This window comes from Urocitellus parryii, chromosome X (assembly GCF_045843805.1).
Source record: "Urocitellus parryii isolate mUroPar1 chromosome X, mUroPar1.hap1, whole genome shotgun sequence".
Lineage (NCBI taxonomy): Eukaryota > Metazoa > Chordata > Mammalia > Rodentia > Sciuridae > Urocitellus > Urocitellus parryii.
In genome coordinates, this window is record NC_135547.1 from 48,833,682 (window position 1) to 48,849,994 (window position 16,313).

Consider the following 16,313-nt stretch of genomic DNA (forward strand, 5'->3'; position numbering starts at 1 on the left):
TGAAAACAGTTGTTTTAAGGAAATTTAATGAGCTTGAATAAAATACAGAAAAACATTTAAATGTTTGAACACATGAATTTAACAAAGATATGGGAGCAATTTAGAAAATCAAATAGAAATCCTTGAACTGAAATAAGATAACAGTATATATCAAACAAAAGAAAGAATTAGTGAACTTGAAGACAGGCTATTTGAAAAGTAAGGTTTGGGAAGTAAAAAAAAAAAAAGACAAAAGAAGAAGCATGAAAAAATCCTACAGAAACTTTGGAAGAGTATTAAAAGAGCATATTCTTGGGCTGGGATTGTGGCTCAGGGGTAGCGCTCTTGCCTAGCATGTGTGAGGCACTGGGTTCGATTCTCAGCACCATATATAAATAAATAATTTTAAAATATCTCTATCAACAACTAAAAAATTAAAATTAAAATAGAAATTTAAAAAGAGTATATTCTCAGGTTATCAGGGTTCAAAAAGAATTTGAGGATGAAATAAGGGTAAAAAGCTTTTTGAAGAAATAATAACTTCCCAAATCTAGAGAATGCAATAACTGGGTACAGGAAGGTCAAAGACCACCTATCACGTTTTAACTTAGAGGAATCTACTCCAAGACATCTTATAATAAAGTTACCAAATGTGAAAAATAAACACTTCTCAAAGTTGCAAGAGGAAAGAAGCAAATATCAATTCCCCAGACAACTTACTTCTCAGGAGAAACATTAAACATTAAAAGATAGGGAACACATGGAAAAAATTAAATCAAGAAACAGTGGGATGAGATTTTCAAAGTACTAAAGGAAAACAAAAACAAAAACAAAAAACAAAACCTTGCTGAGAATACTGTGTCCAGCAAAGCTATCCTTTAAAAATAAAGATCAAACAAAAAGCTAAGAGAATACATCTTCACCAAATCTTTCCTACAAGAAATTATAAAGGAATTTCCTCAAAGTGGAAAAAGGAATAAAAAGAAAACATATGTAGGTAAAGCACTTCCTGGTAAGAGTAGTTATACAAACAAATTAAGAATACATCAATACTATAGGTGTTATGCACAAATCATTTATATTTTAGAATGATGACAAAAAAGAAACAATTAAAATAATAACTACATTACTGTTGAGAGCCACTGCCCAAGCGCCCCAGCAAACTTCCAGCTGATTGGCTCACCGCAGCCCCAGCAACCAGCTGATTGGCTCCTCTGCGGTGATGCTCATTAGGCTGTTTCCCCGCTCTTTCAGAACACGGAGCTGCTCATTGGGGGACTCTTTTGGCTCCGCCCATGCAACCCAGCCAATGGGCCTCAAGAGCGGGAAGAGATTGGGGGAAGTGCTTACAGGGAATTCCCTCAGAGCCCAACTGCCACCTCAGGCACTCCCTGCGAGCACCTCCCCCAATCTCTTCCTGCTCTTGAGGCCCATTGGCTGGGTCGCATGGGCGGAGCCAAAGAGTCCCCCAATGAGCAGCTCCGTGTTCTGAAAGGGCAGGGAAACAGCCCAATGAGCATCACCGCAGAGGAGCCAATCAGCTGGTTGCTGGGGCTGCGGTGAGCCAATCAGCTGGAAGTTTGCTGGGGCCCCTTCAGCTGAGGCTCTCAACACTTTACACAAAATTAATAAAAGGAAAAAATAAATATCAGAGAAGAAATAAATGAAATGGGACTCAAGAAAAAAGGAACAACATCAATAAAACAAAGAGCTGGTTCTTTGAAAAGACAAATGTTACAGGCAAACTCTTAGCAAGACTTACAAGAGAGAAAACTCATGTAAATAAAATTAATGATTAAAATGGAAACATTACATGGTATACCACAGAAACATCATACATTATTAGGAAAAATAATATGCCAATAAATTTGATAATCTAGAAGAAATGAGCAAATTCCTAGACACATATGTTATTGAATCATAAAGATATAGAAAACTGGAAGAGACCCATGTCAAGTAATGAGATTGAAATATTAATGTAACAAAAAACCTCCCATCAAAGAAAAGCCTAAGATCAGAAGAGCTCACTGCTGAACTCTACCAAACATTTAAAGAAGAACAAATACCAATTCATGTTAAGCTCTTCCAAAAAAATAGAAGAAGAAATAATTCTCCTGAATATCTTCTATAAGTCTAGCATCATCCTGATATGAAAATGAAAAAAAAAGACATGGCAAAAGGAAGAAAACTGCAGGCCAATGTCCTTGAGAAACAGAGATAAAACTCCAAAACAAAATACACTAGTAAATCAAATTGGTGGTACATTATAAGGATTATTCACCCTGATTAAGTGGAATTTAATTGAAGTATGCAAGGATGATTCAATATACACTAGTAAACATGTTACACCATATCAACAGAATAAAGAACAAAATGCAAATTGCTCCTTTGTATGTGCTCACACCATTTAGTGAAAAGACTACTGCTTCCACATTGAGTTTTTTTAGTTACTTTGCTGACAGTCAATTGATCATAAATGTAAGGATTTATTCCTGAGTTCTGAACTCAAAGTTATTGATGCATGTATCTGTCTGATACAGTACCATGCTCTCTTGCTTTGTAGTAAATTTTGAAATCAGGACATATGCTTCTCCAAATAGGTTTTTGTTTTTCAAAACTATGTGGTCCATTTAAAAAACAGAACAAAGTCCTTGCATTTCCATAATCATTTTAATTAGTTTATCAATTTCCACATGGGAAAAAAGTAAACTCCTTTAAAATTTGGAGTTTAATTAAGAGTAAAAAAAAGTGATAGAACAATTTGACTGGTTTTGCTTTAGTCATATTTAGTATTTTATTCCACGCAAGTTATATATCTGGAGGAGGCAAGACACTGGACCAGAGGAACCCAAAATATAATAGCAGAACCCCAAGACTGGAATAAAACAGCAGTTCTGCAGGGGCAAACCATTGTAGGAAGATTATGGGAAAATGCCAGTATGCAACACAGAAAGTTAACAACCATAAACAAAAATCAGATTCCAGAATAAAAAAGGAATTAAAAAATGTAACAGATGGTGACAGATTAACAAAGAAACAAAATCAACATAATGAATTAAAAGAATTGTAGAAGGTCAAGTTGCAGTACAATAAACCTTAATGTTCTCAAAAAGTTCCCTACAATTTTCTGGAATAAACACTCCTCAGATTTTTGAAAACCACTGACTTATTTCTAGAGTTTTGAGAAAGTTGATTTTGAAAATTTCTGCCAGTGCTTATAGGGATTTATAGAGATAGGCTAAATTGCAAATTTTTAACTATGTTATTTCTAAAACCCTACCTCTTAATTTTTTATGTAAACAACCAAAATGTAATGCAGTTATACAATATGTATTTCTTTTCATAAAATAAGAACATGTGCCCATGTAACAGATTCACTTCTTCAAAATCTATTCCCATTTTTCTTCCTCCTTCCCTACCTCTAACTTTAAAATTTATATAACATTCATTGCTTTACCATTTAAGGTCATTGTTTTATGCAATATGTTTATTGTTCTTATTCAACAATGACAGAAAAAGTGTACAAGTTTACTAAATTTTAATCAACTCAAGATATTTAGTTAACTAAGTATTAATTAAGGCATTATTAAACTAAATTTGCATTTTATCAATGCTTTATGAATAGAAAAATTTTATGGCTTATCTTGAAATCTATTTTTATGTTTACTTGTAATTTTTATTTAATTTTTAAAAATCACAATTATTTAATATATTAAAAAAGTTTCTTGAACCTGGTATATTATAGAGAATCTCTTAATTTTGTTTCTATGTGGATAAGCAACTATTCCACTATGAGAAGTAATAATAAAAACTTTGCACGTAATTTGTCATTACTTTTCGTATTTGCATCAATTTTTCTATATGTGTTTATTTCTTGGACTCTATTTAGTTTAATTGGACCATCATTCCATCTTTGCACAAATACCATATCACTTTAAAATATAGCCTTAATATATCTTTCAGCAGTGAAGATAGTAATATATGAGGGAGAGATATGTTACATTAGGTTCAAATGTTAAACATCTGGGTCTTCTGAGAAACTGAGGCAGTGCAAGAATCCCTTTCAAACTCCAATTATTACAATCAAGTCAAAAATTTCACACATTTCTCTCACAGTAACAGGAATGAGTTTATTGAGGGATGGGAAAAGGGAAAGGTGATACTCTCAAGGGAGGGAGTGGGTCCTCTCAGAGAGGGAAGGGAGCATAAGCCTCTCCTCCACTTCAGTTTTATTGGGGATCTCAGAAAAGTTTCCAGAGATTCCTGCCTAGGTCCACCTCTTGAGAATTGAATAATAAAAAGATGACATCATACTTTCAAGTACCCACTGCCAGACATCTTTAGGTCACCTTGGCCCATGCTGATGAATTCTAATTGAATTCTTAATCATACATTCTTATAGATTTTATTATTAAGAGAAATTATTCTTATCTCCCTGAGTTTCAGGATCTGGTAACAAAACTCTCCTGGTTTTCTATCATTGACATTATCTTGGGTATGCATTTCTCTTGCAGATAATAGGCAGTTTGCTGAGGAATGTAATATATCCTGTCAACTTAAGCTAGGCAGGACTGCAGATAAATTGCTTCTTCAAAAAGAAAGCATGTGGTGGTCAACATAGTGGGCCCATTTTATAGAATTCTTTTCTCAAACTCATGTTCTCACCATTAACATCTGTCTTTTCCCTAACACAAGAAAACTAGAAATAACATGGAATGAACTACAAATGTATCAAAATAACCAGTTATTCAAAGAGGTTCTTTAACAATTAATAGGAGCATGAATTGTCTCACTTGTGGAACAGTAAGGAAGTTAGCAAATTAGAATAAATTGACTAAGTTTTTAATTCACTTTTAAATTCCATGTGGGGCAAGCAGAATATTTTTAATAGCTGATGATCCCATACATAAGGGGGATCTTTTATATGCTATTTTCCATGGACCTTTAGCAAATTTTATGAGAAAGGTACTTCAGTGGAGGAGTGAACAGCAGTTGCAAAAGAACCAACATGAAACACCAAGGACTTTCTAATATGATTACCATGTGAAGCAAAATCCTTACAATGTGTGTTATGTTGGGGGAAGCACAGGAGGAGGAAAGGAAGAGCAATTACGGTGCCCAAAGTAAAGGAAGACAGCCATTATTATTGACTTAAAATTAAAAGAAATATTTTCCTAAGCTTGGTAATGGGACCAAATTAATATCTTGTGCTGAAAATATTATATATGGGTCAAGCAGAGGTATACTACCACTAGGAAATAAAAATGAAACTCCTGCTCAAGGTCCACCACTGATACAAAGCAGAGTTTAAGTGTCACAAAAAGAAAAGAAAGGCTGAAAAAAAAAAAACTTACCCTAAGGCCAAGGAAAACAGGGCCAAGCTAAGACTGAGGCTGTAAGGGAAGCCCACCTATATCCCCAACAATAGCCTAGGTCTGATAACAAGCAATATAATTGTACCACTGTGAAGGAATAGACAATAATGTGGATGGAGAATCTTCTGTGTTATGTGCCTATTCCACTTCCAAAAGCTGGTTGTGCAGCATTAACAATTAAGAAAATCCTCCAAAGTATAGCACTCTATCTACAACAAGGTGATGGCACCTGATCCCTGTAGGAATTAAAAACTGGTTTATTGATAGTAAACATAGCACAAAATAAACAAATATACAAACAAAACAAAACACCCCATAAAACAAACTTAACATCTGACTCAAATGACTAAACACCTGCAATAATGTCCTGAAAGAAGAGGAATACCTATCATATACACATGATAGCTGACATTTTGTAAAAAAAAAAAAAAAATAGAGAACACATGAAAAACCAACTTGTTTAATCTAATAAAGTGTATTTCTAAAAAACCTGCAGATCACATCATGCTAAAAGTGAGAGTGAACACTATTCCCCAATATTGAGCACAAGGAAAGTGTCTCTACTCACAGTTATATTGAACATTGTATGGTAAGTCCTAGCTATAATATAATACAAAACCTGGAAAGGAGGAGAGTTGAATAGAGGATACATAAAACTTATTTTATTTATTTATTTTTATTGATTTCATTATTTTTTTAAATACACGGCAAATGTGGAATGCATTACAATCCTTATTACACATATAGAGCACAATTTTTCATATCTCTGTATATAAAGTATGTTCACGTCAATTTATGCCATATTTATGTACATAAAACTCATTTTAAATGGTGATACTAGTCTATAGGATACTTTATTAGTGGAAACATGACACTATGCATGTGGCAAAAAATATAGTATCATACAGCACATAGAGTGAGTATCAATTTATGCAAAACCAAACCAAACAAAAAATCAGTAGCTCTTCTTACAACAGGATGTAATGTGGACTGTGACATAATTGTGTTACAAATCCTTCACATAAATTCACTAAGAAAGTGAATGGAAATGTACTGTATTAACCTTTGAGTAGGTGGGGACTCTAAAACGAATGATAAAGAGGAACTATACATGAACATTCTATTCTGGATGGTAAAAGTATTTCCCTAGAAGGTGTGCATTACAAATTTATAACCATTTATATGTTTGCTGCCATTGATCAAATCATTAATTCACATAGGTAATGGATGATGGGAGCTAGGTGTGTCTCTGCTTTTAGGAGAGATTAAAGGAAAGCTTGGAGAAAGGCTAGCATGTGGTACTGGATTAGAGTTGGAGACATTATAATGAACTCATGGCTAGCTTAATGCAATTTGTATATGTAAATGCATGCAGATGCATTCATACATGTATAAATTAGGTTGTGCACATACCCATTTCTATCTCTGTTTATAATAAGAACTAGAAAACATACTATTTCATTAAAAATGAGCATATCTAGCATCTAGGTCTTGTTTTCAAAATCATTTTCTTGTAAAAGTAATCAGAAGTCCTTCAAGTAATTGCTAGCTCTCCAAATGGACTATCTTATATTCCCAAAAGCAAGGGACAACTCAAAAAATAAAAGAAACAATGAAAGAAAGAAAAACAAAACAAAACACAATAACTGTGATATGTAAAAAATATATAGGAGCCACTTGAAAGATCTCTCAATGTAAAAGCTCTAAGAACTTTTAGCAATAAAAAAGTAGTACTGGATTATCATCTAAATTAAAAAATAAATGACCATGCACTCATCTTGAAGTAAATAAATGGTTTTAAAAATAAATGAAAGAAAATTTAAAAATATCCTATAGAGAATTTTACATATTTTATGCAACACACTCCTCCTTCATTTAGGTGAAGCAAATTATCTACCCTTCCAATTCTCAACCTCTAGTGTAAACTATATAATTTGAATTATTTTTAGTGAATATTGCATGGCTAGTGGAAAACAAAACAAAAATACAACCAAAAAACTGATTTCATAGTGAAATAGCCTGTTGAATTTTATATTAACCAGGTTTATCAAGGTAAACATTGGTTACTAATATTTCACATTGATAGTGTTTACCCTTGATATATAATGAAAATGGCACTTGTACTATCTTCCCCCCTCAACTCATAAATATTGTCTACCTAGGAGAGAAAGGTCAAACTGAAATTCAAGGTCATTCTACAAAAGTATTATTCAAAAATTTTAAGTTTATAAATAAGAAAACCTGAAAGAATGTCACAGTTTTGAAAAGTTTAATGACAAGTGATAAATAAATGTTATTGATATCTTGATAGATTATTAGAGGAGAGAAAGGACATTAGGCAAAGAGGAAACATGGATAACATAAATTTTAGTTCATAATAGTGAATCAATATTGGTCCATTGAATTTGACAAAACTCCTATGTTAATATATTAGTAAGAAGAGAAATGAATGTAGGTTATTCAGCAGATATCCGCACAAGTTTTGCAATAATTCTTTAAAATCAGAACTGTTTCAAAACTTAAAAAATTATAGAAATGTAAAACAAATTATGAGGGTTTTTGGAAGAAAAGCAACTGATTTCCTCATTAATTCCTGATATGAGTGGAAAATGTTATAGCCAACTTGGGACTATTTTAACAGCTTTTTTTAAGGCTAAATATGTTTACTAAGTTCAATCCTAGGTATTAATCAAGTAAAATGAAAATGTATTTCTATATAAACACCTGCATGTAAATATTTATTGGAGATTTATTCATAGTAGCTCCAAAGTGAAAATAACCCCAATGTTAATTAAAATGTAAATAGATAAACAAATTTTATCAATAATAAAACATATTCAAAAACATATATGGAATATTATAGATGAATCCTAAAACATTAAACTACATAAGAGGAAGCAGATACAAAATATGTGTATTAAATGATTTCATTTGTAAGACATTTTATAAAATCCAATACTAAAAACAAACAAACAAACAAAAAGCCTAAGGCTTGTAAGGAATTTAGAATAGTTGGAGAAAACTGAACAAGGTCATATGGAAATATTTTAGGTTGATCAAATGCTTCTATACCTCATTTTTCATACTATTTACAAAACATACATGTTCTTGAAAATTCAGACAATGCACGCTAAAAGTAATGAACACTATTTTATGCTAATGAAATTTCAATTTAATCTAAACAATATCTTCTTTAAAAATAGGTAAGTTTAAAATAATGTTGGCAACTGCTAGTACTAATCAATCCATAATGGTCTTGGCTCTAATTTTAGCATCAGTTTTCCAATTTCTTGAGCCTTGTTGAGATTTAGATTTTAAAAGCAACTATTTATTCTATGTATTAATTTGGGAGAAATTCATTTTTTTGATTGAGATTTTCTACTTATCCATGAACATTGCAAAAATAACTCATTTTATGCTATACATATTTTAGTTAATGCTTTATAATCTCCTGTAGATCTAGCTTTGAATTTATTGGGTCACAGCAGTGAAAAGACTGAATAAAACAACAAACTATAGACTATTTAGATGATGTTTCTTGAAAATTTGATAGAACTCAGTTATAAACCATTTATGTTTGATGGCTTCTTTGTGAATAATTTACATCATCTGATTTAATTTGACACTCCATCTGATTCTGTCCTCTCAGTGTGAATGTCACTTTTAAACTCATGTTACTTTTTCATTCAAGATTTAATTATCTAGTTTATGGCATGATGGCTACATTTCCATTGGTTATTGGATATTTGGGCTATATTAGGAGACTTTGATTCTATGCAAATTTTTTCTTCTCATCTTTTAACTGGTTCATTTTAGTTATACATAATATTAGGATTCATTTAAAGTAATTATAAAAGCATGAAATATAATTTGCTTTAATTCAATTTTCCTCTTTTCTTTCTCTCCTCCCTCCCCTATTTCCTTTCCTCTACTCTAGTGATCTTTCTTCTATTTATTTAGTTTCTAGTGCATTACAGATATACATAAAAGTGAAATTCACTGTGGTATATGCATATGTATATATAGAAAATTATATTATATACCACATTTTCTTTATTCGATTATCTGTTGATGGGTACCTTCTATATATAAGGAACTAAAAAAAAAAACCCAATAAACCAAACAATCCAATTAATAAATGGGCAAAAGAGTTAAAAGAATTAATTCAAAGAATAAATACAAATGGTCAACAAATATATGAAAAAAATGTTTAACAATTCTAGTAATCAGAGAAATGCATATCCAAACTACTTTAAGATTTCATTCAACGAAATTGAAACAAAAGAAACTATTGAAAAAATTAACAAAACTAAAAGTTGGTTCTTTGAAAAAATAAATAAGATCAACAGACCCTTAGCCATGCGAACGAAGAGAAGAAGAGAGAGAACTCAAATTACTAACATACGGGATGAAAAAGGCAATATCACAACAGATGCTACAAAAATACAGAAGACAATTAGAAATTATTTTGAAAACCTGTATTCCAATAAAATAGAAGATAGTGAAGACATTGATAAATTTCTTAGGTCATATGATTTGCCCAGACTGAGTCAGGAGGATACACACAATTTAAACAGATCAATATCAATGGATGAAATAGAAGAAGCAATCAAAAGATTACCAACCAAGAAAAGCCCAGGACCGGATGGGTACACAGCAGAGTTTTACAAAACCTTTAAAGAAGAATTAATACCAATACTTTTCAAGTTATTTCAAGAAATAGAAAAAGAGGGAGCTCTACCAAATTCATTCTATGAGGCCAACATCACCCTGATTCCGAAACCAGACAAAGACACCTCAAAGAAAGAAAACTACAGACCAATATCTCTGATGAACCTAGATGCAAAAATCTTCAATAAAATTCTGGCGAATCGGATACAAAGGCACATCAAAAAAATTGTGCACCATGATCAAGTAGGATTCATCCCTGTGATGCAAGGATGGTTCAATATACGGAAATCAATAAATGTTATTCACCACATCAATAGACTTAAAGATAAGAACCACATGATCATCTCGATAGACGCAGAAAAAGCATTCGACAAAGTACAGCATCCCTTTATGTTCAAAACATTAGAAAAACTAGGGATAACAGGAACTTACCTCAACATTGTAAAAGCTATGTATGCTAAGCCTCAGGCTAGCATCATTCTGAATGGAGAAAAATTGAAGGCATTCCCTCTAAAATCTGGAACAAGACAGGGATGCCCTCTATCACCACTTCTATTCAATATAGTTCTCGAAACACTGGCCAGAGCAATTAGACAGACAAAAGAAATTAAAGGCATAAAAATAGGAAAAGAAGAACTTAAATTATCACTATTTGCAGATGACATGATTCTATACCTAGAAGACCCAAAAGGGTCTACAAAAAAACTACTAGAACTAATAAATGAATTCAGCAAAGTGGCAGGATATAAAATCAACACGCACAAATCAAAGGCATTTCTGTATATCAGCGACAAAACTTCTGAAACGGAAATGAGGAAAAACACTCCATTCACAATATCCTCAAAAAAAATAAAATACTTGGGAATCAACCTAACAAAAGAGGTGAAAGACTTATACAATGAAAACTACAGAACCCTAAAGAGAGAAATAGAAGAGGATCTTAGAAGATGGAAAATTATACCCTGTTCATTGATAGGCAGAACTAACATCATCAAAATGGCGATATTACCAAAAGTTCTCTATAGGTTTAATGCAATGCCAATCAAAATCCCAATGGCATTTCTTGTAGAAATAGATAAAGCAATCATGAAATTCATATGGAAAAACAAAAGACCCAGAATAGCAAAAACAATTCTAAGCAGGAAGTGTGAATCAGGTGGTATAGCAATACCAGATTTCAAACTATATTACAGAGCAATAGTAACAAAAACAGCATGGTACTGGTACCAAAACAGGCATGTGGACCAATGGTACAGAATAGAGGACACAGAGACTAATCCACAAAGCTACAACTATCTTATATTTGATAAAGGAGCTAAAAGCATGCAATGGAGGAAGGATAGCATCTTCAACAAATGGTGTTGGGAAAACTGGAAATCCATATGCAACAAAATGAAACTGAATCCCCTCCTCTCCCCATGCACAAAAGTTAACTCAAAGTGGGTCAAGAAGCTAGATATCAAATCAGAGACTCTGCGTCTGATAGAAGAAAAAGTTGGCTCCGATCTACATATTGTGGGGTCGGGCTCCAAATTCCTTAATAGGACACCCATAGCACAAGAGTTAATAACAAGAATCAACAAATGGGACTTTCTTAAACTGAAAAGTTTTTTCTCAGCAAGAGAAACAATAAGACAGGTAAATAGGGAGCCTACATCATGGGAACAAATTTTTACTCCTCACACTTCAGATAGAGCCCTAATATCCAGAGTATACAAAGAACTAAAAAAATTAGACAATAAGAAAACAAATAACCCAATCAACAAATGGGCCAAGGACATGAACAAACACTTCTCAGAGGAGGACATACAATCAATCAACAAGTACATGAAAAAATGCTCACCATCTCTATCAGTCAGGGAAATGCAAATCAAAACCACCCTAAGATACCATCTCACCCCAGTAAGATTGGCAGCCATTATGAAGTCAAACAACAACAAGTGCTGGCGAGGATGTGGGGAAAAGGGTACTCTTGTACATTGCTGGTGGGACTGCAAACGGGTGCGGCCAATTTGGAAAGCAGTATGGAGATTCCTGGGAAAGCTGGGAATGGAACCACCATTTGACCCAGCTATTGCCCTTCTCGGACTATTCCCTGAAGACCTTAAAAGAGCGCACTACAGGGATACTGCCACAGCGATGTTCATAGCAGCACAATTCACAATTGCTAGACTGTGGAATCAACCCAGATGCCCTTCAATAGATGAATGGATAAAAAAAAAAATGTGGCATTTATACACCATGGAGTATTACTCAGCACTAAAAAATTACAAAACCATGGAATTTGCAGGGAAATGGATGGCACTAGAGCAGATTATGCTTAGTGAAGCTAGCCAATCCCTAAAAAACAAATACCAAATGTCTTCTTTGATATAATGAGAGCAACTAAGAACAGATCAGGGAGGAAGAGCAGGAAGAAAAGATTAACATTAAACAGAGACATGAGGTCGGAGGGAAAAGGAGAAAAATGGGAAATTGCATGGAAATGGAGGGAGACCCTCATTGTTATACAAAATTACATATAAGAGGTTGTGAGGGGAATGGGAAAATAAACAAGGAGAGAAATGAATTACAGTAGATGGGGTAGAGAGAGAAGTTGGGAGGGGAGGGGAGTGGGGATAGTAGAGGATAGGAAAGGTAGCAGAATACAACAGTCACTAATATGGCAGTATGTAAAAATGTGGATGTGTAACCGATGTGATTCTGCAATCTGTATTTGGGGTAAAAATGGGAGTTCATAACCCACTTGAATCTAATGTATGAAATATGATATGTCAAGAGCTTTGTAATGTTGTGAACAACCAATAAAAAAAAGAAAAAAAAAAGATTTCATATAATTCCTGTCAGAGGGAAATTATAAGAATACAAATAATAGGCAGTTTGCACCACTACTGCCATTGCTGCTGCCTCTGATTCCATTGCTGCCAGCATGAGATTGCCTGGAGGAATTGTTTCTGGGCTGTCCCAGAAGTCACTGCTGTGCCTAGAGGTCTCTTCTCTGGGCAAGGTCTCCATTACCTCGAAGTGAATCGCTACATCCGTGGTCTCTGCTGCTGAACTGGAAGTCTCCTGTCAATCAACTGCCGCCTGCCCCTCTACTGCCATTGCCTTTTTATTGGAATAAAATTTTTTTCTTAGCAAAGGAAACAATTAATAAAGTGAGGAGAGAGTGTACATATTAGGAGAAAATCTTTACCCCATCCACCTCTGATAAAGCATTAGTCTCTAGGACATATAAAGAACTCAAAAAATCTAACACCAAAATAATAATAATAATAACAATAATAATAACCCAATGAATAAATGGGCTAAGGAACTGAACAGACACTTCACATAAGAAGAAATACAATTGGTCAACAAATATAAGAAAAAGTGCTAAACATTCTTAGCAATTAGAGAAATGCAAACTAAACTACTCTAAGATTTCATCTCATTTCTGTCAGATTGGCAATCATCAAGATTATAGGCAAAAATAAATGTTGGTGAGGATGTTGTGGAAAAGGTATACTCATGCATTGCTGGTGGGACTGCAAATTGGTGCAATCACTATGGAAAGTGGTATGGAGATTCCTTAGAAAATTGGAAATGGAACCACCATTTGACCCAGATATCCCACTCCTTGGCTTATACCCAAAGGACTTAAAATTAGCATACTATAGTGTCGCAGCCACATCAATATTTATAGCAGCTCAATTCACAATAGCTAGACTAAGGAACCAACCTAGGTATCCCCCAATAGATGAATGGATAAAGAAATGTGGTATATATATACTCAATGGAATATTACTCAGCTTTAAAGAAGAGTTAAATTATGGCATTTGCCAGTAAATGGTTGGAGTTGGAGAATATCAAGCTAAGCAAAATAAGCCAATCCCACAAAACCAAAGGCCGAATATTTTCTCTAATATGCAGACACTAATTCACAATTAGATGTGGTGCACTATGGAAGAATAGTTACCTTAGATTAGGTAGAGGGAAGTGATGGGAGGGAAGAGGAGGGGATGTGGGGATAGGAAAGATAGTAGAATGAAACAGACATTATTACTGTATGAATATATGTGACTAAATGACCAATATGATTCTGCAACATGTACACTCAGAAAAATAAGAAATTATATTCAATCTATGTATGATATATCAAAGTGCATAAATGCATTTTACAGTCATGTATAACTAATTAAAGCAAATAAAAAATTAAAAAAGAATACAAATAATAAATGTTGGCAAACACATTGGGGGAAATGGTACTCTTCTTTTGTTGGTAGGACTACAAGTTAATAGTACCATTCTGGAATGCAATGTGCAGACTCCTCAAAAACCTAGGAATAGAACCACTAAATTACCCATCTGTCCTGATCCTCGGTATATATACAAAAGATATAAAATCAACATATTATAGAAATGCAGCCACATCAGTGTTTATAGCAGTACAATTCACAGTAGCTAAACTGTGTAACTGATCTATGCAAATCTTATACTTATGAGCCTGTTTAGGTTTAGCCTTCAGATCCTGGTCAACCTTCCAATGAAAAATTCAGTTTTCACAGTCTTTTATTATATTTTGGATGGCTTTGAGCCATTTTCAGTGCTTCTGCAGCTTCCACTTGTCTCTGCTGAGGCTGCCTGGAAGGGCAAAAGTTTTAGGCCACATATTGTTTTTCTGTGAGAGGAAAGAGTTGGGAGCAGTCAATGAATCATTGCATTGAATTGTGCTAGACAGAGGACACCCCCCCCTTGGGAATTTCTGGTGCAAAGGTGCCAAGAAAACTGCCCATTTGTGGTGGCCCCTATTAAGGGAAAAAAAAGTCTGTGCTTGTCATGGAATATATTGATTCAATAGACTTGGGTTCAAACATCAGCTGTAGAAGAGATATGGTCACAAGCTCGTAGCTTTTAATTGAGCTGCTCCTGGTCACAACTTTTTTTTTTCCTTGAAGAAGCTTTCTCACAATAAATCCTTTTGATGTTTAAATCTATGTCATAAATGTGCAGAGCGTGTTTGTGGCCAGTTTCTCTCCCACCAGAAGTTTGGTTGGTCCACAGAATCCTGCTTTCTCTGTAATTTGTGTGTGTATTTTCTTATTTCCAACCCTCTCACCATCCAGTTTGGAGAACTGAGGAAACTTTGTGTGGCAGTGACAGAAAGAATGGAGATTCCCTGGCTGGATACTTGTCATGGGATTTCCCCCTGCCTGTTAGTGATGGAAGGCACTTTCAGTACTGTGTGCTTATGGTAGCAAGTTCTCTGCTGACCATGTCCAATATCTTTTCCAGTGTTTCTGAGAATGGGAAGGGGATTTCTAGCCCAAAGACTAATAATCTTTCTAGGTTTGTGCAATTATTTTGGCAGAATCTCTCTTGTTCTTGCCACCCAGGCATAACAATATGTTTTGGTGTGCAAAGGAATTTCACATTCTCAGAGACAAATGGTCTTTGTAGATGAGGTTTTTCTTATAGAACCCTTGCTGGCACCAGTTGGTAAACACAATATATTCAAGTACATGAGGAGAGTATCAGGTACTGCCAGGAAATAAAAGCATTCCACTGTTCTCAGGGTAACAGAGCTCTTAATTGATATTTCTTGACAATGGTACAGGGATAACCTGAAGTTATAAGAGTAAATAAATACTATTTGACCCAGAAGAGGAATTCGCTATTTGAACTTGCCTTTGGTTGCTGGTTTTGGAGTAGCTCACGTCTGTTGTGTGCTTAGGAGTTTTCCATATAAGACATCCAGCTGTTGTGTAGTTTCTTTAGTTCTGTAGTCCCAAAGCACTTCACCCTTCTAATATTATCTTTTTAAAAAATATTTTTAATACTTGTTGGTGGAATTTTATTTTATTTATTTATATGTGATGTTGAGAATTGATCATCCCATATAAATAAATAACAACCTGAGCCCCATCTCTTACTATCTTTTAAGATTTTTTTGAGTTGACATCGTGTCATTTCCAGAGTTTATATTTGTACTTAGTGGAGAGAAACAGTAAAAATATATATGCACCATTCATCTGGATTGGAAGTTTCATCTTCTGACATTTAATCTTTCTGTAACATAATATATATATGCATTTCTCTGTTAAAAAAAAAGTCTGGGGTTATGGCTCAGGGGTAGAGTGCTTGCCTGACATGCCTGAAGCCCTGGGATCGATCCTCAGCACCACATAGAAAAAAGTAAAAGATCTGTTGACAACTAAATATATATATAAATATATATGTATATAAATATATATATATATTAATTTTCATTTTTCAAAAATTTAATATCATGGCTGTATATTGTAAATG